Consider the following 27,548-nt stretch of genomic DNA (forward strand, 5'->3'; position numbering starts at 1 on the left):
GCATGCTTGTTCCTGGTGTGACTGCACTGGCTGCATGCTTGTTCCAGGTATGACTCCGCTGGCTCAATGCTTGTTCCAGGTGTGACTGCTGGCTAAATGATTGTTCTAGGTGTGAATCTGCTGGCTGAATGCTTGTTCCAGGTGTGACCCCGCTGGCTGCATGCTTGTTCCAGGTGTGACTCCGCTGGCTGAATGCTTGTTCCAGGTGCTTGTTCCAAGTGTGACTGCACTGGCTGCATGCTTGTTCCAGGTGTGACACTGCTGGCTGCATGCTTGTTCCAGGTGTGACTGCTGGCTGAATGCTTGTTCCAGGTGTGACTCTGCTGGCTGCATGCTTGTTCCAGGTGTGACTGCTGGCTGAATGCTTGATCCAGGTGTGACTCCGCTGGCTGCATGCTTGTTCCAGGTGTGACTGCTGGCGGCATGCTTGTTCCAGGTGTGACTGCTGGCTGAATGCTTGATCCAGGTGTGACTCCGCTGGCTGCATGCTTGTTCCAGGTGTGACTGCTGGCGGCATGCTTGTTCCAGGTGTGACTGCTGGCTGAATGCTTGTTCCAGGTGTGACTCTGCTGGCTGCATGCTTGTTCCAAGTGTGACTGCTGGCGGTATGCTTGTTCCAGGTGTGACTCCGCTGGCTGCATGCTTGTTCCAGGTGTGACTCCGCTGGCTCAATGCTTGTTCCAGGTGTGTCTGCACTGGCTGCATGCTTGTTCCAGGTGTGACTCCACTGGCGCTGCATGCTTGTTCCAGGTGTGTCTGCACTGGCTGGCATGCTTGTTCTGGGTGTGACTCCGCTGGCTGCATGCTTGTTCCAGGTGTGACCCCACTGGCTGCATGCTTGTTCCAGGTGTGACTCTGCTGGCTGCATGCTTGTTCCAGGTGTGAATCTGCTGGCTGAATGCTTGTTCCAGTTGTGACCCCGCTGGCTGCATGCTTGTTCCAGGTGTGACTGTGCTGGCTGCATGCTTGTTCCAGGTGTGACTCCGCTGGCTGAATGCTTGTTCCAGGTGCTTGTTCCAAGGCTGACTGCACTGGCTGCATGCTTGTTCCAGGTGTGACTCTGCTGGCTGCATGCTTGTTCCAGGTGTGACTGCTGGCTGAATGCTTGTTCCAGGTGTGACTCTGCTGGCTGCATGCTTGTTCCAGGTGTGACTGCTGGCTGAATGCTTGTTCCAGGTGTGTCTGCACTGGCTGCATGCTTGTTCCAGGTGTGACTCTGCTGGCTGCATGCTTGTTCCAGGTGTGACTCCACTGGCTGCATGCTTGTTCCAGGTGTGTCTGCACTGGCTGCATGCTTGTTCTGGGTTTGACTCCCCTGGCTGCATGCTTGTTCCAAGTGTGACTGCACTGGCTGCATGCTTGTTCCAAGTGTGACTGCACTGGCTGTATGCTTGTTCCAGGTGTGACTCTGCTGGCTGCATGCTTGTTCCAGGTGTGAATCTGCTGGCTGCATGCTTGTTCCAGGTGTGACCCCGCTGGCTGCATGCTTGTTCCAGGTGTGACTTCGCTGGCTGCATGCTTGTTCCAGGTGTGACTCTGCTGGCTGCATGCTTGTTCCAGGAGTGACTCCGCTGGCTGAATGCTTGTCCCAGGTGCTTGTTCCAAGTGTGACTGCACTGGCTGCATGCTTGTTCCAGGTGTGACTGCTGGCTGCATGCTTGTTCCAGGTGTGACTGCTGGCTGAATGCTTGTTCCAGGTGTGACTCTGCTGGCTGCATGCTTGTTCCAGGTGTGACTGCTGGCTAAACGCTTGATCCAGGTGTGACTCTGCTGGCTGCATGCTTGTTCCGGGTGTGTCTGCACTGGCTGCATGCTTCTTCTAGGTGTGACTCAGCTGGCTGAATGCTTGTTCCAGGTGTGTCTGCACTGGCTGCATGCTTGTTCTGGGTGTGACTCCCCTAGCTGCATGCTTGTTCCAGGTGTGACTGCTGGCTGAATGCTTGTTCCAGGTGTGACTCTGCTGGCTGCATGCTTGTTCCAAGTGTGACTGCTGGCGGTATGCTTGTTCCAGGTGTGACTCCGCTGGCTGCATGCTTGTTCCAGGTATGACTGCACTGGCTGCATGCTTGTTCCAGGTGTGACTCTGCTGGCTGCATGCTTGTTCCAGGTATGACTGCACTGGCTGCATGTTTGTTCCAGGTGTGACTGCTGGCTGAATGCGTGTTCCGGGTGTGTGCACTGGCTGCATGCTTGTTCTGGGTGTGACTCCGCTGGCTGCATGCTTGTTCCAGGTGTGTCTGCACTGGCTGCATGCTTGTTCTGGGTGTGACTCCCCTGGCTGCATGCTTGTTCCAGGTGTGACTGCTGGCTGAATGCTTGTTCAAGGTGTGTCTGCACTGGCTGCATGCTTGTTCCAGGTGTGACTCCGCTGGCTGCATGCTTGTTCCGGGTGTGTCTGCACTGGCTGCATGCTTGTTCCAGGTGTGACTCCGCTGCTTGCATGCTTGTTCTGGGTGTGACTCCGCTGGCTGCATGCTTGTTCCAGGTGTGTCTGCACTGGCTGCATGCTTGTTCTGGGTGTGACTCTGCTGGCTGCATGCTTGTTCCAGGTGTGACTCTGCTCGCTGCATGCTTGTTCCAGGTGTGACTTTCCTGGCTGCATGCTTGTTCCAGGTGTGACTGCACTGGCTGCATGCTTGTTCCAGGTGTGACTGCACTGGCTGCATGCTTGTTCCAGGTGTGACTGCACTGCCTGCATGCTTGTTCCAGGTGTGACTCTGCAGGCTGCATGCTTGTTTCAGGTATGACTCCGCTGGCTGCATGCTTGTTCTAGGTGTGACTCCACTGGCTGCATGCGTGTTCCAGGTGTGACTCTGCAGGCTGCATGCTTGTTCCAGGTGTGACTCTGCTGGCTGCATGCTTGTTTCAGGTATGACTCCGCTGGCTGCATGCTTGTTCCAGGTGTGCCTCTGCTGGCTGCACGCTTGTTCCTGGTGTGACTCCACTGGCTGCATGCTTGTTCCAGGTGTGTCTGCACTGGCTGCATGCTTGTTCTGGGTGTGACTCCGCTGGCTGCATGCTTGTTCCAGGTGTGACCCCACTGGCTGCATGCTTGTTCCAGGTGTGACTCTGCAGGCTGCATGCTTGTTCCAGGTGTGAATCTGCTGGCTGAATGCTTGTTCCAGGTGTGACCCCGCTGGCTGCATGCTTGTTCCAGGTGTGACTGTGCTGGCTGCATGCTTGTTCCAGGTGTGACTCCGCTGGCTGAATGCTTGTTCCAGGTGCTTGTTCCAGGTGTGACTCTGCTGGCTGCATGCTTGTTCCAGGTGTGACTCTGCTGGCTGCATGCTTGTTCCAGGTGTGACTGCTGGCTGAATGCTTGATCCAGGTGTGACTCCGCTGGCTGCATGCTTGTTCCAGGTGTGTCTGCACTGGCTGCATGCTTGTTCTGGGTTTGACTCCCCTGGCTGCATGCTTGTTCCAAGTGTGACTGCACTGGCTGCATGCTTGTTCCAAGTGTGACTGCACTGGCTGCATGCTTGTTCCAGGTGTGACTCTGCTGGCTGCATGCTTGTTCCAGGTGTGAATCTGCTGGCTGCATGCTTGTTCCAGGTGTGACCCCGCTGGCTGCATGCTTGTTCCAGGTGTGACTCTGCTGGCTGCATGCTTGTTCCAGGTGTGACTCCGCTGGCTGAATGCTTGTCCCAGGTGCTTGTTCCAAGTGTGACTGCACTGGCTGCATGCTTGTTCCTGGTGTGACTCTGCTGGCTGCATGCTTGTTCCAGGTGTGACTGCTGGCTGAATGCTTGTTCCAGGTGTGACTCTGCTGGCTGCATGCTTGTTCCAGGTGTGACTGCTGGCTAAACGCTTGATCCAGGTGTGACTCTGCTGGCTGCATGCTTGTTCCGGGTGTGTCTGCACTGGCTGCATGCTTCTTCTAGGTGTGACTCAGCTGGCTGAATGCTTGTTCCAGGTGTGTCTGCACTGGCTGCATGCTTGTTCTGGGTGTGACTCCCCTAGCTGCATGCTTGTTCCAGGTGTGACTGCTGGCTGAATGCTTGTTCCAGGTGTGACTCTGCTGGCTGCATGCTTGTTCCAGGTGTGACTCCGCTGGCTGCATGCTTGTTCCAGGTATGACTGCACTGGCTGCATGCTTGTTCCAGGTGTGACTCTGCTGGCTGCATGCTTGTTCCAGGTATGACTGCACTGGCTGCATGTTTGTTCCAGGTGTGACTGCTGGCTGAATGCGTGTTCCGGGTGTGTGCACTGGCTGCATGCTTGTTCTGGGTGTGACTCCGCTGGCTGCATGCTTGTTCCAGGTGTGTCTGCACTGGCTGCATGCTTGTTCTGGGTGTGACTCCCCTGGCTGCATGCTTGTTCCAGGTGTGACTGCTGGCTGAATGCTTGTTCAAGGTGTGTCTGCACTGGCTGCATGCTTGTTCCAGGTGTGACTCTGCTGGCTGCATGCTTGTTCCGGGTGTGTCTGCACTGGCTGCATGCTTGTTCCAGGTGTGACTGCACTGGCTGCATGCTTGTTCCAGGTGTGACTCCGCTGCTTGCATGCTTGTTCTGGGTGTGACTCCGCTGGCTGCATGCTTGTTCTAGGTGTGACTCCACTGGCTGCATGCGTGTTCCAGGTGTGACTCTGCAGGCTGCATGCTTGTTTCAGGTATGACTCCGCTGGCTGCATGCTTGTTCCAGGTGTGCCTCTGCTGGCTGCATGCTTGTTCCTGGTGTGACTCCACTGGCTTGATACTTGTTCCAGGTGTGACTCCGCTGGCTGCATGCTTGTTCCAGGTGTGCCTCTGCTGGCTGCATGTTTGTTCCAGGGGTGACTCCACTGGCTGCATGCTTGTTCCAGGGGTGACTCCACTGGCTGCATGCTTTTTCCAGGTGTGACTCCGCTGGCTGCATGCATGTTCCAGGTGTGACTCCGCTGGCAGCATGCTTGTCCCAGGTGTGACTCCGCTGGCTGCATGCTTGTTCCAGGTGTGACTCCCCTGGCTGCATGCTTGTTCCAGGTGTGACTCCCCTGGCTGCATGCTTGTTCCAGGTGTGACTCCGGCGGCTGCATGCTTGTTCCAGGTGTGACTCCGCTGGCTGCATGCTTGTTCCAGGTGTGACTGCACTGGCTGCATGCTTGTTCCAGGTGTGACTGCTGGCTGCATTCTTTTTCCAGGTGTGACTGCTGGTTGAATGCTTGTTCCAGGTGTGACTGCACTGGCTGCATGTTTGTTCCGGGTGTGACTGCTGGCTGCATGCTTGTTCCAGGTGTCGCTGCATTGGCTGCATGCTTGTTACAGGTGTGACTCTGCTGGCTGCATGCTACTTCCAGGTATGACTGCACTGGCTGCATGCTTGTTCCAGGTGTGACTGCGCTGCCTGCATGCTTGTTCCAGGTGTGACTGCTGGCTGAATGCTTGTTCCAGGTGTGTCTGCACTGGCTGCATGCTTGTTCCAGGTGTGACTCTGCTGGCTGCATGCTTGTTCCAGGTGTGACTCCACTGGCTGCATGCTTGTTCCAGGTGTGTCTGCACTGGCTGCATGCTTGTTCTGGGTTTGACTCCCCTGGCTGCATGCTTGTTCCAAGTGTGACTGCACTGGCTGCATGCTTGTTCCAAGTGTGACTGCACTGGCTGTATGCTTGTTCCAGGTGTGACTCTGCTGGCTGCATGCTTGTTCCAGGTGTGAATCTGCTGGCTGCATGCTTGTTCCAGGTGTGACCCCGCTGGCTGCATGCTTGTTCCAGGTGTGACTTCGCTGGCTGCATGCTTGTTCCAGGTGTGACTCTGCTGGCTGCATGCTTGTTCCAGGAGTGACTCCGCTGGCTGAATGCTTGTCCCAGGTGCTTGTTCCAAGTGTGACTGCACTGGCTGCATGCTTGTTCCAGGTGTGACTCTGCTGGCTGCATGCTTGTTCCAGGTGTGACTGCTGGCTGAATGCTTGTTCCAGGTGTGACTCTGCTGGCTGCATGCTTGTTCCAGGTGTGACTGCTGGCTAAACGCTTGATCCAGGTGTGACTCTGCTGGCTGCATGCTTGTTCCGGGTGTGTCTGCACTGGCTGCATGCTTCTTCTAGGTGTGACTCAGCTGGCTGAATGCTTGTTCCAGGTGTGTCTGCACTGGCTGCATGCTTGTTCTGGGTGTGACTCCCCTAGCTGCATGCTTGTTCCAGGTGTGACTGCTGGCTGAATGCTTGTTCCAGGTGTGACTCTGCTGGCTGCATGCTTGTTCCAAGTGTGACTGCTGGCGGTATGCTTGTTCCAGGTGTGACTCCGCTGGCTGCATGCTTGTTCCAGGTATGACTGCACTGGCTGCATGCTTGTTCCAGGTGTGACTCTGCTGGCTGCATGCTTGTTCCAGGTATGACTGCACTGGCTGCATGTTTGTTCCAGGTGTGACTGCTGGCTGAATGCGTGTTCCGGGTGTGTGCACTGGCTGCATGCTTGTTCTGGGTGTGACTCCGCTGGCTGCATGCTTGTTCCAGGTGTGTCTGCACTGGCTGCATGCTTGTTCTGGGTGTGACTCCCCTGGCTGCATGCTTGTTCCAGGTGTGACTGCTGGCTGAATGCTTGTTCAAGGTGTGTCTGCACTGGCTGCATGCTTGTTCCAGGTGTGACTCCGCTGGCTGCATGCTTGTTCCGGGTGTGTCTGCACTGGCTGCATGCTTGTTCCAGGTGTGACTCCGCTGCTTGCATGCTTGTTCTGGGTGTGACTCCGCTGGCTGCATGCTTGTTCCAGGTGTGTCTGCACTGGCTGCATGCTTGTTCTGGGTGTGACTCTGCTGGCTGCATGCTTGTTCCAGGTGTGACTCTGCTCGCTGCATGCTTGTTCCAGGTGTGACTTTCCTGGCTGCATGCTTGTTCCAGGTGTGACTGCACTGGCTGCATGCTTGTTCCAGGTGTGACTGCACTGGCTGCATGCTTGTTCCAGGTGTGACTGCACTGCCTGCATGCTTGTTCCAGGTGTGACTCTGCAGGCTGCATGCTTGTTTCAGGTATGACTCCGCTGGCTGCATGCTTGTTCTAGGTGTGACTCCACTGGCTGCATGCGTGTTCCAGGTGTGACTCTGCAGGCTGCATGCTTGTTCCAGGTGTGACTCTGCTGGCTGCATGCTTGTTTCAGGTATGACTCCGCTGGCTGCATGCTTGTTCCAGGTGTGCCTCTGCTGGCTGCACGCTTGTTCCTGGTGTGACTCCACTGGCTGCATGCTTGTTCCAGGTGTGTCTGCACTGGCTGCATGCTTGTTCTGGGTGTGACTCCGCTGGCTGCATGCTTGTTCCAGGTGTGACCCCACTGGCTGCATGCTTGTTCCAGGTGTGACTCTGCAGGCTGCATGCTTGTTCCAGGTGTGAATCTGCTGGCTGAATGCTTGTTCCAGGTGTGACCCCGCTGGCTGCATGCTTGTTCCAGGTGTGACTGTGCTGGCTGCATGCTTGTTCCAGGTGTGACTCCGCTGGCTGAATGCTTGTTCCAGGTGCTTGTTCCAGGTGTGACTCTGCTGGCTGCATGCTTGTTCCAGGTGTGACTCTGCTGGCTGCATGCTTGTTCCAGGTGTGACTGCTGGCTGAATGCTTGATCCAGGTGTGACTCCGCTGGCTGCATGCTTGTTCCAGGTGTGTCTGCACTGGCTGCATGCTTGTTCTGGGTTTGACTCCCCTGGCTGCATGCTTGTTCCAAGTGTGACTGCACTGGCTGCATGCTTGTTCCAAGTGTGACTGCACTGGCTGCATGCTTGTTCCAGGTGTGACTCTGCTGGCTGCATGCTTGTTCCAGGTGTGAATCTGCTGGCTGCATGCTTGTTCCAGGTGTGACCCCGCTGGCTGCATGCTTGTTCCAGGTGTGACTCTGCTGGCTGCATGCTTGTTCCAGGTGTGACTCCGCTGGCTGAATGCTTGTCCCAGGTGCTTGTTCCAAGTGTGACTGCACTGGCTGCATGCTTGTTCCTGGTGTGACTCTGCTGGCTGCATGCTTGTTCCAGGTGTGACTGCTGGCTGAATGCTTGTTCCAGGTGTGACTCTGCTGGCTGCATGCTTGTTCCAGGTGTGACTGCTGGCTAAACGCTTGATCCAGGTGTGACTCTGCTGGCTGCATGCTTGTTCCGGGTGTGTCTGCACTGGCTGCATGCTTCTTCTAGGTGTGACTCAGCTGGCTGAATGCTTGTTCCAGGTGTGTCTGCACTGGCTGCATGCTTGTTCTGGGTGTGACTCCCCTAGCTGCATGCTTGTTCCAGGTGTGACTGCTGGCTGAATGCTTGTTCCAGGTGTGACTCTGCTGGCTGCATGCTTGTTCCAGGTGTGACTCCGCTGGCTGCATGCTTGTTCCAGGTATGACTGCACTGGCTGCATGCTTGTTCCAGGTGTGACTCTGCTGGCTGCATGCTTGTTCCAGGTATGAGTGCACTGGCTGCATGTTTGTTCCAGGTGTGACTGCTGGCTGAATGCGTGTTCCGGGTGTGTGCACTGGCTGCATGCTTGTTCTGGGTGTGACTCCGCTGGCTGCATGCTTGTTCCAGGTGTGTCTGCACTGGCTGCATGCTTGTTCTGGGTGTGACTCCCCTGGCTGCATGCTTGTTCCAGGTGTGACTGCTGGCTGAATGCTTGTTCAAGGTGTGTCTGCACTGGCTGCATGCTTGTTCCAGGTGTGACTCTGCTGGCTGCATGCTTGTTCCGGGTGTGTCTGCACTGGCTGCATGCTTGTTCCAGGTGTGACTGCACTGGCTGCATGCTTGTTCCAGGTGTGACTCCGCTGCTTGCATGCTTGTTCTGGGTGTGACTCCGCTGGCTGCATGCTTGTTCTAGGTGTGACTCCACTGGCTGCATGCGTGTTCCAGGTGTGACTCTGCAGGCTGCATGCTTGTTTCAGGTATGACTCCGCTGGCTGCATGCTTGTTCCAGGTGTGCCTCTGCTGGCTGCATGCTTGTTCCTGGTGTGACTCCACTGGCTTGATACTTGTTCCAGGTGTGACTCCGCTGGCTGCATGCTTGTTCCAGGTGTGCCTCTGCTGGCTGCATGTTTGTTCCAGGGGTGACTCCACTGGCTGCATGCTTGTTCCAGGGGTGACTCCACTGGCTGCATGCTTTTTCCAGGTGTGACTCCGCTGGCTGCATGCATGTTCCAGGTGTGACTCCGCTGGCAGCATGCTTGTCCCAGGTGTGACTCCGCTTGCTGCATGCTTGTTCCAGGTGTGACTCCCCTGGCTGCATGCTTGTTCCAGGTGTGACTCCCCTGGCTGCATGCTTGTTCCAGGTGTGACTCCGGCGGCTGCATGCTTGTTCCAGGTGTGACTCCGCTGGCTGCATACTTGTTCCAGGTGTGACTGCACTGGCTGCATGCTTGTTCCAGGTGTGACTGCTGGCTGCATTCTTTTTCCAGGTGTGACTGCTGGTTGAATGCTTGTTCCAGGTGTGACTGCACTGGCTGCATGTTTGTTCCGGGTGTGACTGCTGGCTGCATGCTTGTTCCAGGTGTCGCTGCATTGGCTGCATGCTTGTTACAGGTGTGACTCTGCTGGCTGCATGCTACTTCCAGGTATGACTGCACTGGCTGCATGCTTGTTCCAGGTGTGACTGCGCTGCCTGCATGCTTGTTCCAGGTGTGACTCTGCTGGCTGCATGCTTGTTCCAGGTATGACTCCGCTGGCTGCATGCTTTTTCCAGGTGTGACTCCACTGGCTGCATGCTTGTTCCAGGTGTGCCTCTGCTGGCTGCATGCTTGTTCCAGGTGTGACTCCACTGGCTGCATGTTTGTTCCAGGTGTGACTCCGCTGGCTGCATGTTTGTTCCAGGTGTGACTCCACTGGCTGCATGTTTGTTCCAGGTGTGACTCCGCTGGCTGCATGCTTTTTCCAGGTGTGACTCCGCTGGCTGCATGCATGTTCCAGGTGTGACTCCGCTGGCAGCATGCTTGTCCCACGTTTGATTTCGCTGGCTGCATGCTTGTTCCAGGTGTGACTCCCCTGGCTGAATGCTTGTTCCAGGTGTGACTCCGCTGGCTGCATGCTTGTTCCAGGTGTGACTCCGCTGGCTGCATGCTTGTTCCAGGTGTGACTGCACTGGCTGCATGCTTGTTCCAGGTGTGACTGCTGGCTGCATTCTTGTTCCAGGTGTGACTGCTGGTTGCATGCTTGTTCCAGGTGTGACTGCACTGGCTGCATGTTTGTTCCAGGTGTGACTGCTGGCTTCATGCTTGTTCCAGGTGTCTCTGCACTGGCTGCATGCTCGTTACAGGTGTGACTGTGCTGGCTGCATGCTTGTTCCAGGTATGACTGCACTGCCTGCATGGTTGTTCCAATTGTGACTCTGTTGGCTGCATGCTTGTTCCAGGTGTGACTCTGCTGGCTGCATGCTTGTTCCAGGTGTGACTCTGCTGGCTGCATGCTTGTTCCAGGTGTGACTGCTGGCTGCATGCTTGTTACAGGTGTGACTTTGCTAGCTGCATGCTTGTTCCAGGTGTGACTCCACTGGCTGCATGCTTGTTCCAGGTGTGACTCCGCTGGCTGCATGCTTGTACCAGGTGTCACTCCGCTGGCTGCATGCTTGTTCCAGGTGTGACTCCGCTGGCTGCATGCTTGTCCCAGGTGTGACTCCGCTGGCTGCATGCTTGTCCCAGGTGTGACTCCGCTGGCTGCATGCTTGTTCCAGGTGTGACTCCGCTGGCTGCATGCTTGTTCCAGGTGTGACTGCACTGGCTGCATGCTTGTTCCAGGTGTGGCTGCATGCTTGTTCCAGGTGTGACTGCACTGGCTGCATGCTTGTTCTGGATGTGACTCCGCTGGCTGCATGCTTGTTCCAGGTGTGTCTGCACTGGCTGCATGCTTGTTCTGGGTGTGACTCCCCTGGCTGCATGCTTGTTCCAGGTGTGACTGCTGGCTGAATGCTTGTTCAAGGTGTGTCTGCACTGGCTGCATGCTTGTTCCAGGTGTGACTACGCTGCTTGCATGCTTGTTCTGGGTGTGACTCCGCTGGCTGCATGCTTGTTCCAGGTGTGTCTGCACTGGCTGCATGCTTGTTCTGGGTGTGACTCTGCTGGCTGCATGCTTGTTCCAGGTGTGACTCTGCTCGCTGCATGCTTGTTCCAGGTGTGACTTCCCTGGCTGCATGCTTGTTCCAGGTGTGACTGCACTGGCTGCATTCTTGTTCCAGGTGTGACTGCACTGGCTGCATGCTTGTTCCAGGTGTGACTGCACTGCCTGCATGCTTGTTCCAGGTGTGACTCTGCAGGCTGCATGCTTGTTTCAGGTATGACTCCGCTGGCTGCATGCTTGTTCTAGGTGTGACTCCACTGGCTGCATGCGTGTTCCAGGTGTGACTCTGCAGGCTGCATGCTTGTTTCAGGTATGACTCCGCTGGCTGCATGCTTGTTCCATGTGTGCCTCTGCTGGCTGCATGCTTGTTCCTGGTGTGACTCCACTGGCTTGATACTTGTTCCAGGTGTGACTCCGCTGGCTGCATGCTTGTTCCAGGTGTGCCTCTGCTGGCTGCATGTTTGTTCCAGGGGTGACTCCTGGTGTGACTCCACTGGCTTGATACTTGTTCCAGGTGTGACTCCGCTGGCTGCATGCTTGTTCCAGGTGTGCCTCTGCTGGCTGCATGTTTGTTCCAGGGGTGACTCCACTGGCTGCATGCTTGTTCCAGGGGTGACTCCACTGGCTGCATGCTTGTTCCAGGTGTGACTCCGCTGGCAGCATGCATGTTCCAGGTGTGACTCCGCTGGCTGCATGCATGTTCCAGGTGTGACTCCGCTGTCAGCATGCTTGTCCCAGGTGTGACTCCGCTGGCTGCATGCTTGTTCCAGGTGTGACTCCCCTGGCTGCATGCTTGTTCCAGGTTTGACTCCGGCGGCTGCATGCTTGTTCCAGGTGTGACTCCGCTGGCTGCATGCTTGTTCCAGGTGTGACTGCACTGGCTGCATGCTTGTTCCAGGTGTGACTGCTGGCTGCATTCTTTTTCCAGGTGTGACTGCTGGCTGCATGCTTGTTCCAGGTGTGACTGCACTGGCTGCATGTTTGTTCCAGGTGTGACTGCTGGCTGCATGCTTGTTCCAGGTGTCGCTGCATTGGCTGCATGCTTGTTACAGGTGTGACTCTGCTGGCTGCATGCTTGTTCCAGGTATGACTGCACTGGCTGCATGCTTGTTCCAGGTGTGACTGCACTGCCTGCATGCTTGTTCCAGGTGTGACTCTGCTGGCTGCATGCTTGTTCCAGGTATGACTCCGCTGGCTGCATGCTTGTTCCAGGTGTGACTCCACTGGCTGCATGCTTGTTCCAGGTGTGCCTCTGCTGGCTGCATGCTTGTTCCAGGTGTGACTCCACTGGCTGCATGTTTGTTCCAGGTGTGACTCCGCTGGCTGCATGTTTGTTCCAGGTGTGACTCCACTTGCTGCATGTTTGTTCCAGGTGTGACTCCGCTGGCTGCATGCTTTTTCCAGGTGTGACTCCGCTGGCTGCATGCATGTTCCAGGTGTGACTCCGCTGGCAGCATGCTTGTCCCACGTTTGACTTCGCTGGCTGCATGCTTGTTCCAGGTGTGACTCCCCTGGCTGAATGCTTGTTCCAGGTGTGACTCCGCTGGCTGCATGCTTGTTCCAGGTGTGACTCTGCTGGCTGCATGCTTGTTCCAGGTGTGACTGCACTGTATGCATGCTTGTTCCAGGTTTGACTGCTGGCTGCATGCTTGTTCCAGGTTTGACTGCTGGCTGCATTCTTGTTCCAGGTGTGACTGCTGGTTGCATGCTTGTTCCAGGTGTGACTGCACTGGCTGCATGTTTGTTCCAGGTGTGACTGCTGGCTGCAAGCTTGTTCCAGGTGTCTCTGCACTGGCTGCATGCTTGTTACAGGTGTGACTGTGCTGGCTGCATGCTTGTTCCAGGTATGACTGCACTGCCTGCATGGTTGTTCCAGGTGTGACTCTGTTGGCTGCATGCTTGTTCCAGGTGTGACTCTGCTGGCTGCATGCTTGTTCCAGGTGTGACTCTGCTGGCTGCATGCTTGTTCCAGGTGTGACTCTGCTGGCTGCATGCTTGTTCCAGGTGTGACTCCGCTAGCTGCATGCTTGTTCCAGGTGTGACTCCACTGGCTGCATGCTTGTTCCAGGTGTGACTCCGCTGGCTGCATGCTTGTACCAGGTGTCACTCCGCTGGCTGCATGCTTGTTCCAGGTGTGACTCCGCTGGCTGCATGCTTGTCCCAGGTGTGACTCCGCTGGCTGCATGCTTGTCCCAGGTGTGACTCCGCTGGCTGCATGCTTGTTCCAGGTGTGACTCCGCTGTCTGCATGCTTGTTCCAGGTGTGACTGCACTGGCTGCATGCTTGTTCCAGGTGTGGCTGCATGCTTGTTCCAGGTGTGACTGCACTGGCTGCATGCTTGTTCCAGGTGTGACTGCTGGCTGCATGCTTGTTCCAGGTGTGACTGCTGGTTGCATGCTTGTTCCAGGTGTGACTGCACTGGCTGCATGTTTGTTCCAAGTGTGACTGCTGGCTGCATGCTTGTTCCAGGTGTCGCTGCACTGGCTGCATGCTTGTTACAGGTGTGACTGCTGTCTGCATGCTTGTTCCAGGTGTGACTGCACTGGCTGCATGCTTGTTCCAGGTGTGACTGCACTGCCTGCATGCTTGTTCCAGGTGTGACTCTGCTGGCTGCTTGCTTGTTCCAGGTGTGACTCTGCTGGCTGCTTGCTTGTTCCAGGTGTGACTCTGCTAGCTGCATGCTTGTTCCAGGTGTGACTCTGCTGGCTGCATGCTTGTTCCAGGTGTGACTCCGCTGGCTGCATGCTTGTTCCAAGTGTGACTCCGCTAGCTGCATGCTTGTTCCAGGTGTGACTATGCTAGCTGCATGCTTGTTCCAGGTGTGACTCTGCTAGCTGCATGCTTGTTCCAGGCGTGACTCCGCTGGCTGAATGCTTGTCCCAGGTGTGACTCCGCTGGCTGCATGCTTGTCCCAGGTGTGACTCCGCTGGCTCTATGCTTGTTCCAGGTGTGACCCCACTGGCTGCATGCTTGTTCCAGGCGTGACTCCACTGGCTGCATGCTTGTCCCAGGTGTGACTGTGCTGGCTGCATGCTTGTCCCAGGTGTGACTCCGCTGGCTGCATGCTTGTCCCAGGTGTGACTCCGCTGGCTGCATGCTTGTCCCAGGTGTGACACCACTGGCTGCATGCTTGTTCCAGGTGTGTCTGCACTGGCTGCATGCTTGTTCCAGGCGTGACTCCACTGGCTGCATGCTTGTCCCAGGTGTGACACCACTGGCTGCATGCTTGTTCCAGGTGTGTCTGCACTGGCTGCATGCTTGTTCCAGGTGTGACTCTGCTGGCTGCATGCTTGTTCCAGGTGTGACTCCGCTGGCTGCATGCTCGTTCCAGGTGTGACTCCGCTGGCTGCATGCTTGTACCAGGTGTGACTCCACTAGCTGCATGCTTGTTCCAGGTGTGACTCTGCTGGCTGCATGCTTGTTCCAGGTGTGACTGCTGGCTGAATGCTTGTTCCCGGTGTGACTCTGCCGGCTGCACGCTTGTTCCAATTGTGACTGCTGGCTGCATGCTTGTTCCAGGTGTGACTGCTGGCGGCATGCTTGTTCCAGGTGTGACTGCTGGCTGCATGCTTGTCCCAGGTGTGACTTCTGGCTGAATGCTTGTTCCAGGTGTGACTCCGCTGGCTGCATGCTTGTTCCAGGTGTGACTCCACTGGCTGCATGCTTGTTCCAGGTATGGCTCTGCTGGCTGCATGCTTGTTCCAAGTGTGACTGTGTTGGCTGCATGCTTGTTCCAAGTGTGACTGTGCTGGCTGCATGGTTGTTCCAGGTGTGACTGTGCTGGCTGCATGCTTGTTTCAGGTGTGACTGTGCTGGCTGAATGCTTGTTCCAGGTATGGCTCTGCTGGCTGCATCCTTGTTCCAAGTGTGACTGTGCTGGTTGCATGCTTGTCCCAGGTATGGCTCTGCTGGCTGCATGCTTGTTCCAGGTGTGTCTGCACTGGCTGCATGCTTGTTCCCGGTGTGTCTGCACTGGCTGCATGCTTGTTCCAGGTGTGACTCCGCTGGCTGCATGCTTGTTCCAGGTGTGACTCCACTGGCTGCATGCTTGTTTCAGGTGTGACTGCGCTGGCTGCATGCTTGTTCCAGGTGTGACTGCGCTGGCTGCATGCTTGTTCCAGGTGTGACTCCACTGGCTGCATGCTTGTTCCAGGTGTGTCTGCACTGGCTGCATGCTTGTTTCAGGTGTGTCTGCACTGGCTGCATGCTTGTTCCAAGTGTGACTCCGTTGGCTGCATGCTTGTTCCAGGTGTGACTCCACTGGCTGCATGCTTGTTTCAGGTGTGACTGCGCTGGCTGCATGCTTGTTCCAGGTGTGACTCCACTGTATGCATGCTTGTTCCAGGTGTGACTCCACTGTATGCATGCTTGTTCCAGGTGTTCAGGCACTATTGAATATATATATATATATATATATATATATATATATATATATATATATATATATATATATATATATAATCTGAGGTTTCCTCTAATGCTGGCCACTAATGATCCAATCTTATTCGTGCAATCTTACCATTTCTATGTAATATATAGGAACTACCTACATTATCCATTCACTATATTCACTCAATTTACTCTTATACTACATAGATTTAGTAAAATTGGATGAAAAAGATTGGATCATTAGTGGCCACCTGAAGGAAATGTCATAGACCTTGTCTAAAGAGTCCTGGTAAGATACCATCTCTTCCACAAGCTTAGGCCTAGACTGTCCCTGTGGCTCCTCCTCCTTCCTCCTGGTATGGGACCACCTCCTCCACAAGGCTGGCCCTAGACTGACCCTGTGGCTCCTCCTCCTTCCACCTGGTATGTGACCACCTCCTCGACAAGGCTGGTCCTAGACTGACCCTGTGGCTCCTCCTTCCTCCTGGTATGTGACCATCTCCTCCACAAGGCTGGGCCTAGACTGACCCTGTGGCTCCTCCTCCTTCCACCTGGTATGTGACCACCTCCTCCACAAGGCTGGGCCTAGACTGACCCTGTGGCTCCTCCTTCTTCCTCCTGGTATGTGACCATCTCTTCCACAAGCTTAGGCCTAGACTGTCCCTGTGGCTCCTCCTCCTTCCTCCTGGTATGTGACCACCTCCTCCACAAGGCTGGGCCTAGACTGACCCTGTGGCTCCTCCTTCTTCCTCCTGGTATGTGACCATCTCTTCCACAAGCTTAGGCCTAGACTGTCCCTGTGGCTCCTCCTCCTGGTATGGGACCACCTCCTCCACAAGGCTGGCCCTAGACTGACCCTGTGGCTCCTCCTCCTTCCACCTGGTATGTGACCACCTCCTCGACAAGGCTGGTCCTAGACTGACCCTGTGGCTCCTCCTTCCTCCTGGTATGTGACCACTTCCTCGACAAGGCTGGGCCTAGACTGACCCTGTGGCTCCTCCTCCTTCCACCTGGTATGTGACCACCTCCTCCACAAGGCTGGGCCTAGACTGACCCTGTGGCTCCTCCTTCTTCCTCCTGGTATGTGACCATCTCTTCCACAAGCTTAGGCCTAGACTGTCCCTGTGGCTCCTCCTCCTTCCTCCTGGTATGTGACCACCTCCTCCACAAGGCTGGGCCTAGACTGACCCTGGTGCTCCTCCTTCCACCTGGTATGTGACCACCTCCTCGACAAGGCTGGTCCTAGACTGAACCTGTGGCTCCTCCTTCCTCCTGGTATGTGACCACTTCCTCCACAAGGCTGGACCTAGACTGACCCTGTGGCTCCTCCTCCTTCCTCCTGGTATGTGACCACCCCCTCCACAAGGCTGTACCTAGACTGACCCTGTGGCTCCTCCTCCTTCCTCCTGGTATGTGGCCACCCCCTCCACAAGGCTGGGCCTAGACTGACCCTGTGGCTCCTCCTCCTTCCACCTGGTATGTGACCACCTCCTCCACAAGGCTGGGCCTAGACTGACCCTGTGGCTCCTCCTCCTTCCTCCTGGTATGTGACAATCTCTTCCACAAGCTTAGGCCTAGACTGTCCCTGTTGCTCCTCCTCCTTCCTCCTGGTATGTGACCACCCCCTCCACAAGGCTGGGCCTAGACTGACCCTGTGGCTCCTCCTCCTTGCTCCTGATATGTGACCACCTCCCCCACAAGGCTGGCCCTAGACTGACCCGGTGGCTCCTCCTTCCTCCTGGTATGTGACCACTTCCTCCACAAGGCTGGATCTAGACTGACCCTGTGGCTCCTCCTCCTTCCTCCTGGTATGTGACTACCCCCTCCACAAGGCTGTACCTAGACTGACCCTGTGGCTCCTCCTCCTTCCTCCTGGTATGTGGCCACCCCCTCCACAAGGCTGGGCCTAGACTGACCCTGTGGCTCCTCCTCCTTCCACCTGGTATGTGACCACCTCCTCCACAAGGCTGGGCCTAGACTGACCCTGTGGCTCCTCCTCCTTCCTCCTGGTATGTGACAATCTCTTCCACAAGCTTAGGCCTAGACTGTCCCTGTGGCTCCTCCTTCCTCCTTCCTCCTGGTATGTGACCACCCCCTCCACAAGGCTGGGCCTAGACTGACCCTGTGGCTCCTCCTCCTTGCTCCTGATATGTGACCACCTCCCCCACAAGGCTGGCCCTAGACTGACCCGGTGGCTCCTCCTCCTTCCACCTGGTATGTGACCTCCTCCACAAGGCTGGCCCTAGACTGACCCTGTGGCTCCTCCTCCTTCCTCCTGGTATGTGACCACCTCCTCCACAAGGCTGGTCCTAGACTGACCCTGTGGCTCCTCCTTCCTCCTGGTATGTGACCACCTCCTCCACAAGGCTGGTCCTAGACTGACCCTGTGGCTCCTCCTTCCTCCTGGTATGTGACCACCTCCTCCACAAGGCTGGTCCTAGACTGACCCTGTGGCTCCTCCTTCCTCCCGGTATGTGACCACCTCCTCCACAAGGCTGGGCCTAGACTGACCCTGTGGCTCCTCCTGGTATGTGACCACCTTCTCCACAAGGCTGGCCCTAGACTGACCCTGTGGCTCCTCCTTCCTCCTGGTATGTGACCACCTCCTCCACAAGGCTGGGCCTAGACTGACCCTGTGGCTCCTCCTTCCTCCCGGTATGTGACCACCCCCTCCACAAGGCTGGTCCTAGACTGACCCTGTGGCTCCTCCTTCCTCCTGGTATGTGACCACCTCCTCCACAAGGCTGGGCCTAGACTGACCCTGTGGCTCCTCCTTCCTCCTGGTATGTGACCACCTCTTCCACAAGGCTGGTCCTAGACTGACCCTGTGGCTCCTCCTCCTTCCTCCTGGTATGTGACCACCTCCTCCACAAGGCTGGGCCTAGACTGACCCTGTGGCTCCTCCTTCCTCCTGGTATGTGACCACCTCCTCCACAAGGCTGGGCCTAGACTGACCCTGTGGCTCCTCCTTCCTCCTGGTATGTGACCACCTCTTCCACAAGGCTGGTCCTAGACTGACCCTGTGGCTCCTCCTCCTTCCTCCTGGTATGTGACCACCTCTTCCACAAGGCTGGGCCTAGACTGACCCTGTGGCTCCTCCTTCCTCCTGGTATGTGACCACCTCTTTCACAAGGCTGGGCCTAGACTGACCCTGTGGCTCTTCCTCCTGGTATGTGACCACCCCCTCCACAAGGCTGGTCCTAGACTGACCCTGTGGCTCCTCCTCCTTCCTCCTGGTATGTGACCACCTCCTCCACAAGGCTGGGCCTAGACTGACCCTGTGGCTCCTCCTTCCTCCTGGTATGTGACCACCTCTTCCACAAGGCTGGCCCTAGACTGACCCTGTGGCTCCTCCTTCCTCCTGGTATGTGACCACCTCCTCCACAAGGCTGGGCCTAGACTGACCCTGTGGCTCCTCCTTCCTCCCGGTATGTGACCACCCCCTCCACAAGGCTGGTCCTAGACTGACCCTGTGGCTCCTCCTCCTTCCTCCTGGTATGTGACCACCCCCTCCACAAGGCTGGGCCTAGACTGACCCTGTGGCTCCTCCTCCTTGCTCCTGGTATGTGACCACCTTCTCCACAAGGCTGGCCCTAGACTGACCCTGTGGCTCCTCCTTCCTCCTGGTATGTGACCACCTCTTCCACAAGGCTGGCCCTAGACTGACCCTGTGGCTCCTCCTTCCTCCTGGTATGTGACCACCTCCTCCACAAGGCTGGCCCTAGACTGACCCGGTGGCTCCTCCTTCCTCCTGGTATGTGACCACCCCCTCCACAAGGCTGGTCCTAGACTGACCCTGTGGCTCCTCCTTCCTCCTGGTATGTGACCACCTCCTCCACAAGGCTGGGCCTAGACTGACCCTGTGGCTCCTCCTTCCTCCTGGTATGTGACAACCCCCTCCACAAGGCTGGGCCTAGACTGACCCTGTGGCTCCTCCTCCTTGCTCCTGGTATGTGACCACCTTCTCCACAAGGCTGGCCCTAGACTGACCCTGTGGCTCCTCCTTCCTCCTGGTATGTGACCACCTCTTCCACAAGGCTGGCCCTAGACTGACCCTGTGGCTCCTCCTTCCTCCTGGTATGTGACCACCTCCTCCACAAGGCTGGGCCTAGACTGACCCTGTGGCTCCTCCTTCCTCCCGGTATGTGACTACCCCCTCCACAAGGCTGGTCCTAGACTGACCCTGTGGCTCCTCCTTCCTCCTGGTATGTGACCACCTCCTCCACAAGGCTGGGCCTAGACTGACCCTGTGGCTCCTCCTTCCTCCCGGTATGTGACCACCCCCTCCACAAGGCTGGTCTTAGACTGACCCTGTGGCTCCTCCTCCTGGTATGTGACCACCCCCTCCACAAGGCTGGGCCTAGACTGACCCTGTGGCTCCTCCTCCTTGCTCCTGATATGTGACCACCTCCCCCACAAGGCTGGCCCTAGACTGACCCGGTGGCTCCTCCTCCTTCAACCTGGTATGTGACCTCCTCCACAAGGCTGGTCCTAGACTGACCCTGTGGCTCCTCCTTCCTCCCGGTATGTGACCACCTCCTCCACAAGGCTGGGCCTAGACTGACCCTGTGGCTCCTCCTGGTATGTGACCACCTTCTCCACAAGGCTGGCCCTAGACTGACCCTGTGGCTCCTCCTTCCTCCTGGTATGTGACCACCTCCTCCACAAGGCTGGGCCTAGACTGACCCTGTGGCTCCTCCTTCCTCCCGGTATGTGACCACCCCCTCCACAAGGCTGGTCCTAGACTGACCCTGTGGCTCCTCCTCCTTCCTCCTGGTATGTGACCACCTCCTCCACAAGGCTGGGCCTAGACTGACCCTGTGGCTCCTCCTTCCTCCTGGTATGTGACCACCTCTTCCACAAGGCTGGTCTTAGACTGACCCTGTGGCTCCTCCTCCTTCCTCCTGGTATGTGACCACCTCCTCCACAAGGCTGGGCCTAGACTGACCCTGTGGCTCCTCCTTCCTCCCGGTATGTGACCACCTCCTCCACAAGGCTGGTCCTAGACTGACCCTGTGGCTCCTCCTTCCTCCCGGTATGTGACCACCCCCTCCACAAGGCTGGTCCTAGACTGACCCTGTGGCTCCTCCTCCTTCCTCCTGGTATGTGACCACCCCCTCCACAAGGCTGGGCCTAGACTGACCCTGTGGCTCCTCCTCCTTGCTCCTGGTATGTGACCACCTTCTCCACAAGGCTGGCCCTAGACTGACCCTGTGGCTCCTCCTTCCTCCTGGTATGTGACCACCTCTTCCACAAGGCTGGCCCTAGACTGACCCTGTGGCTCCTCCTTCCTCCTGGTATGTGACCACCCCCTCCACAAGGCTGGTCCTAGACTGACCCTGTGGCTCCTCCTCCTGGTATGTGACCACCTCCTCCACAAGGCTGGTCCTAGACTGACCCTGTGGCTCCTCCTTCCTCCCGGTATGTGACCACCCCCTCCACAAGGCTGGTCCTAGACTGACCCTGTGGCTCCTCCTCCTTCCTCCTGGTATGTGACTACCCCCTCCACAAGGCTGGGCCTAGACTGACCCTGTGGCTCCTCCTCCTTGCTCCTGGTATGTGACCACCTTCTCCACAAGGCTGGCCCTAGACTGACCCTGTGGCTCCTCCTTCCTCCTGGTATGTGACCACCTCTTCCACAAGGCTGGCCCTAGACTGACCCTGTGGCTCCTCCTTCCTCCTGGTATGTGACCACCTCCTCCACAAGGCTGGGCCTAGACTGACCCTGTGGCTCCTCCTTCCTCCCGGTATGTGACCACCCCCTCCACAAGGCTGGTCCTAGACTGACCCTGTGGCTCCTCCTTCCTCCTGGTATGTGACCACCTCCTCCACAAGGCTGGGCCTAGACTGACCCTGTGGCTCCTCCTTCCTCCCGGTATGTGACCACCCCCTCCACAAGGCTGGTCTTAGACTGACCCTGTGGCTCCTCCTCCTGGTATGTGACCACCTCCTCCACAAGGCTGGGCCTAGACTGACCCTGTGGCTCCTCCTCCTTGCTCCTGGTATGTGACCACCTCTTCCACAAGGCTGGTCCTAGACTGACCCTGTGGCTCCTCCTCCTTCCTCCTGGTATGTGACCACCTCTTCCACAAGGCTGGGCTTAGACTGACCCTGTGGCTCCTCCTCCTTGCTCCTGGTATGTGACCACCTCTTCCACAAGGCTGGGCCTAGACTGACCCTGTGGCTCCTCCTCCTTCCTCCTGGTATGTGACCACCTTCTCCACAAGGCTGGCCCTAGACTTACCCTGTGGCTCTTCCTCTTTCCACCTGGTATGTGACCACCTCCTCCACAAGGCTGGGCCTAGACTGACCCTGTGGCTCCTCCTCCTTGCTCCTGGTATGTGACCACCTCTTCCACAAGGCTGGGCCTAGACTGACCCTGTGGCTCCTCCTCCTTGCTCCTGGTATGTGACCACCTCCTCCACAAGGCTGGGCCTAGACTGACCCTGTGGCTCCTCCTCCTTCCTCCTGGTATGTGACAATCTCTTCCACAAGCTTAGGCCTAGACTGTCCCTGTTGCTCCTCCTCCTTCCTCCTGGTATGTGACCACCCCCTCCACAAGGCTGGGCCTAGACTGACCCTGTGGCTCCTCCTCCTTGCTCCTGATATGTGACCACCTCCCCCACAAGGCTGGCCCTAGACTAACCCGGTGGCTCCTCCTCCTTCCACCTGGTATGTGACCTCCTCCACAAGGCTGGTCCTAGACTGACCCTGTGGCTCCTCCTTCCTCCCGGTATGTGACCACCTCCTCCACAAGGCTGGGCCTAGACTGACCCTGTGGCTCCTCCTGGTATGTGACCACCTTCTCCACAAGGCTGGCCCTAGACTGACCCTGTGGCTCCTCCTTCCTCCTGGTATGTGACCACCTCCTCCACAAGGCTGGGCCTAGACTGACCCTGTGGCTCCTCCTTCCTCCCGGTATGTGACCACCTCCTCCACAAGGCTGGCCCTAGACTGACCCTGTGGCTCCTCCTTCCTCCCGGTATGTGACCACCTCCTCCACAAGGCTGGGCCTAGACTGACCCTGTGGCTCCTCCTTCCTCCTGGTATGTGACCACCTCCTCCACAAGGCTGGCCCTAGACTGACCCGGTGGCTCCTCCTTCCTCCTGGTATGTGACCACCCCCTCCACAAGGCTGGTCCTAGACTGACCCTGTGGCTCCTCCTTCCTCCTGGTATGTGACCACCTCCTCCACAAGGCTGGCCTAGACTGACCCTGTGGCTCCTCCTTCCTCCTGGTATGTGACCACCCCCTCCACAAGGCTGGGCCTAGACTGACCCTGTGGCTCCTCCTCCTTGCTCCTGGTATGTGACCACCTTCTCCACAAGGCTGGCCCTAGACTGACCCTGTGGCTCCTCCTTCCTCCTGGTATGTGACCACCTCTTCCACAAGGCTGGCCCTAGACTGACCCTGTGGCTCCTCCTTCCTCCTGGTATGTGACCACCTCCTCCACAAGGCTGGGCCTAGACTGACCCTGTGGCTCCTCCTTCCTCCCGGTATGTGACCACCCCCTCCACAAGGCTGGTCCTAGACTGACCCTGTGGCTCCTCCTTCCTCCTGGTATGTGACCATCTCCTCCACAAGGCTGGGCCTAGACTGACCCTGTGGCTCCTCCTTCCTCCCGGTATGTGACCACCCCCTCCACAAGGCTGGTCTTAGACTGACCCTGTGGCTCCTCCTCCTGGTATGTGACCACCCCCTCCACAAGGCTGGGCCTAGACTGACCCTGTGGCTCCTCCTCCTTGCTCCTGATATGTGACCACCCCCTCCACAAGGCTGGTCCTAGACTGACCCTGTGGCTCCTCCTCCTTCCTCCTGGTATGTGACCACCTCCTCCACAAGGCTGGGCCTAGACTGACCCTGTGGCTCCTCCTTCCTCCTGGTATGTGACCACCTCTTCCACAAGGCTGGTCTTAGACTGACCCTGTGGCTCCTCCTCCTTCCTCCTGGTATGTGACCACCTCCTCCACAAGGCTGGGCCTAGACTGACCCTGTGGCTCCTCCTTCCTCCCGGTATGTGACCACCTCCTCCACAAGGCTGGTCCTAGACTGACCCTGTGGCTCCTCCTCCTTCCTCCTGGTATGTGACCACCCCCTCCACAAGGCTGGGCCTAGACTGACCCTGTGGCTCCTCCTCCTTGCTCCTGGTATGTGACCACCTTCTCCACAAGGCTGGCCCTAGACTGACCCTGTGGCTCCTCCTTCCTCCTGGTATGTGACCACCTCTTCCACAAGGCTGGCCCTAGACTGACCCTGTGGCTCCTCCTTCCTCCTGGTATGTGACCACCCCCTCCACAAGGCTGGTCCTAGACTGACCCTGTGGCTCCTCCTCCTGGTATGTGACCACCTCCTCCACAAGGCTGGTCCTAGACTGACCCTGTGGCTCCTCCTTCCTCCCGGTATGTGACCACCCCCTCCACAAGGCTGGTCCTAGACTGACCCTGTGGCTCCTCCTCCTTCCTCCTGGTATGTGACCACCCCCTCCACAAGGCTGGGCCTAGACTGACCCTGTGGCTCCTCCTCCTTGCTCCTGGTATGTGACCACCTTCTCCACAAGGCTGGCCCTAGACTGACCCTGTGGCTCCTCCTTCCTCCTGGTATGTGACCACCTCCTCCACAAGGCTGGCCCTAGACTGACCCTGTGGCTCCTCCTTCCTCCTGGTATGTGACCACCTCCTCCACAAGGCTGGGCCTAGACTGACCCTGTGGCTCCTCCTTCCTCCCGGTATGTGATCACCCCCTCCACAAGGCTGGGCCTAGACTGACCCTGTGGCTCCTCCTTCCTCCTGGTATGTGATCACCTCCTCCACAAGGCTGGTCCTAGACTGACCCTGTGGCTCCTCCTTCCTCCTGGTATGTGACCACCTCTTCCACAAGGCTGGCCCTAGACTGACCCTGTGGCTCCTCCTTCCTCCTGGTATGTGACCACCTCCTCCACAAGGCTGGGCCTAGACTGACCCTGTGGCTCCTCCTTCCTCCCGGTATGTGACCACCCCCTCCACAAGGCTGGTCCTAGACTGACCCTGTGGCTCCTCCTTCCTCCTGGTATGTGACCACCTCCTCCACAAGGCTGGGCCTAGACTGACCCTGTGGCTCCTCCTGCCTCCCGGTATGTGACCACCCCCTCCACAAGGCTGGTCTTAGACTGACCCTGTGGCTCCTCCTCCTGGTATGTGACCACCTCCTCCACAAGGCTGGGCCTAGACTGACCCTGTGGCTCCTCCTCCTTGCTCCTGGTATGTGACCACCTCTTCCACAAGGCTGGTCCTAGACTGACCCTGTGGCTCCTCCTCCTTCCTCCTGGTATGTGACCACCTCTTCCACAAGGCTGGGCCTAGACTGACCCTGTGGCTCCTCCTCCTTGCTCCTGGTATGTGACCACCTCTTCCACAAGGCTGGGCCTAGACTGACCCTGTGGCTCCTCCTCCTTCCTCCTGGTATGTGACCACCTTCTCCACAAGGCTGGCCCTAGACTTACCCTGTGGCTCTTCCTCTTTCCACCTGGTATGTGACCACCTCCTCCACAAGGCTGGGCCTAGACTGACCCTGTGGCTCCTCCTCCTTGCTCCTGGTATGTGACCACCTCTTCCACAAGGCTGGGCCTAGACTGACCCTGTGGCTCCTCCTCCTTGCTCCTGGTATGTGACCACCTCCTCCACAAGGCTGGGCCTAGACTGACCCTGTGGCTCCTCCTCCTTCCTCCAGGTATGTGACAATCTCTTCCACAAGCTTAGGCCTAGACTGTCCCTGTTGCTCCTCCTCCTTCCTCCTGGTATGTGACCACCCCCTCCACAAGGCTGGGCCTAGACTGACCCTGTGGCTCCTCCTCCTTGCTCCTGATATGTGACCACCTCCCCCACAAGGCTGGCCCTAGACTGACCCGGTGGCTCCTCCTCCTTCCACCTGGTATGTGACCTCCTCCACAAGGCTGGTCCTAGACTGACCCTGTGGCTCCTCCTTCCTCCCGGTATGTGACCACCTCCTCCACAAGGCTGGGCCTAGACTGACCCTGTGGCTCCTCCTGGTATGTGACCACCTTCTCCACAAGGCTGGCCCTAGACTGACCCTGTGGCTCCTCCTTCCTCCTGGTATGTGACCACCTCCTGCACAAGGCTGGGCCTAGACTGACCCTGTGGCTCCTCCTTCCTCCCGGTATGTGACCACCTCCTCCACAAGGCTGGTCCTAGACTGACCCTGTGGCTCCTCCTCCTTCCTCCTGGTATGTGACCACCTCCTCCACAAGGCTGGGCCTAGACTGACCCTGTGGCTCCTCCTTCCTCCTGGTATGTGACCACCTCTTCCACAAGGCTGGCCCTAGACTGACCCTGTGGCTCCTCCTTCCTCCTGGTATGTGACCACCTCCTCCACAAGGCTGGGCCTAGACTGACCCTGTGGCTCCTCCTTCCTCCCGGTATGTGACCACCCCCTCCACAAGGCTGGTCCTAGACTGACCCTGTGGCTCCTCCTCCTTCCTCCTGGTATGTGACCACCCCCTCCACAAGGCTGGGCCTAGACTGACCCTGTGGCTCCTCCTCCTTGCTCCTGGTATGTGACCACCTTCTCCACAAGGCTGGCCCTAGACTGACCCTGTGGCTCCTCCTTCCTCCTTGTATGTGACCACCTCTTCCACAAGGCTGGCCCTAGACTGACCCTGTGGCTCCTCCTTCCTCCTGGTATGTGACCACCTCCTCCACAAGGCTGGGCCTAGACTGACCCTGTGGCTCCTCCTTCCTCCCGGTATGTGACCACCCCCTCCACAAGGCTGGTCTTAGACTGACCCTGTGGCTCCTCCTTCCTCCTGGTATGTGACCACCCCCTCCACAAGGCTGGTCCTAGACTGACCCTGTGGCTCCTCCTCCTGGTATGTGACCACCTCCTCCACAAGGCTGGTCCTAGACTGACCCTGTGGCTCCTCCTTCCTCCCGGTATGTGACCACCCCCTCCACAAGGCTGGTCCTAGACTGACCCTGTGGCTCCTCCTCCTTCCTCCTGGTATGTGACCACCCCCTCCACAAGGCTGGGCCTAGACTGACCCTGTGGCTCCTCCTCCTTGCTCCTGGTATGTGACCACCTTCTCCACAAGGCTGGCCCTAGACTGACCCTGTGGCTCCTCCTTCCTCCTGGTATGTGACCACCTCCTCCACAAGGCTGGCCCTAGACTGACCCTGTGGCTCCTCCTTCCTCCTGGTATGTGACCACCTCCTCCACAAGGCTGGGCCTAGACTGACCCTGTGGCTCCTCCTTCCTCCCGGTATGTGATCACCCCCTCCACAAGGCTGGGCCTAGACTGACCCTGTGGCTCCTCCTTCCTCCTGGTATGTGATCACCTCCTCCACAAGGCTGGTCCTAGACTGACCCTGTGGCTCCTCCTTCCTCCTGGTATGTGACCACCTCTTCCACAAGGCTGGCCCTAGACTGACCCTGTGGCTCCTCCTTCCTCCTGGTATGTGACCACCTCCTCCACAAGGCTGGGCCTAGACTGACCCTGTGGCTCCTCCTTCCTCCCGGTATGTGACCACCCCCTCCACAAGGCTGGTCCTAGACTGACCCTGTGGCTCCTCCTTCCTCCTGGTATGTGACCACCTCCTCCACAAGGCTGGGCCTAGACTGACCCTGTGGCTCCTCCTGCCTCCCGGTATGTGACCACCCCCTCCACAAGGCTGGTCTTAGACTGACCCTGTGGCTCCTCCTCCTGGTATGTGACCACCTCCTCCACAAGGCTGGGCCTAGACTGACCCTGTGGCTCCTCCTCCTTGCTCCTGGTATGTGACCACCTCTTCCACAAGGCTGGTCCTAGACTGACCCTGTGGCTCCTCCTCCTTCCTCCTGGTATGTGACCACCTCTTCCACAAGGCTGGGCCTAGACTGACCCTGTGGCTCCTCCTCCTTGCTCCTGGTATGTGACCACCTCTTCCACAAGGCTGGGCCTAGACTGACCCTGTGGCTCCTCCTCCTTCCTCCTGGTATGTGACCACCTTCTCCACAAGGCTGGCCCTAGACTTACCCTGTGGCTCTTCCTCTTTCCACCTGGTATGTGACCACCTCCTCCACAAGGCTGGGCCTAGACTGACCCTGTGGCTCCTCCTCCTTGCTCCTGGTATGTGACCACCTCTTCCACAAGGCTGGGCCTAGACTGACCCTGTGGCTCCTCCTCCTTGCTCCTGGTATGTGACCACCTCCTCCACAAGGCTGGG

Source organism: Hyperolius riggenbachi, chromosome 10 (assembly GCF_040937935.1).
Source record: "Hyperolius riggenbachi isolate aHypRig1 chromosome 10, aHypRig1.pri, whole genome shotgun sequence".
Taxonomy (NCBI): domain Eukaryota; kingdom Metazoa; phylum Chordata; class Amphibia; order Anura; family Hyperoliidae; genus Hyperolius; species Hyperolius riggenbachi.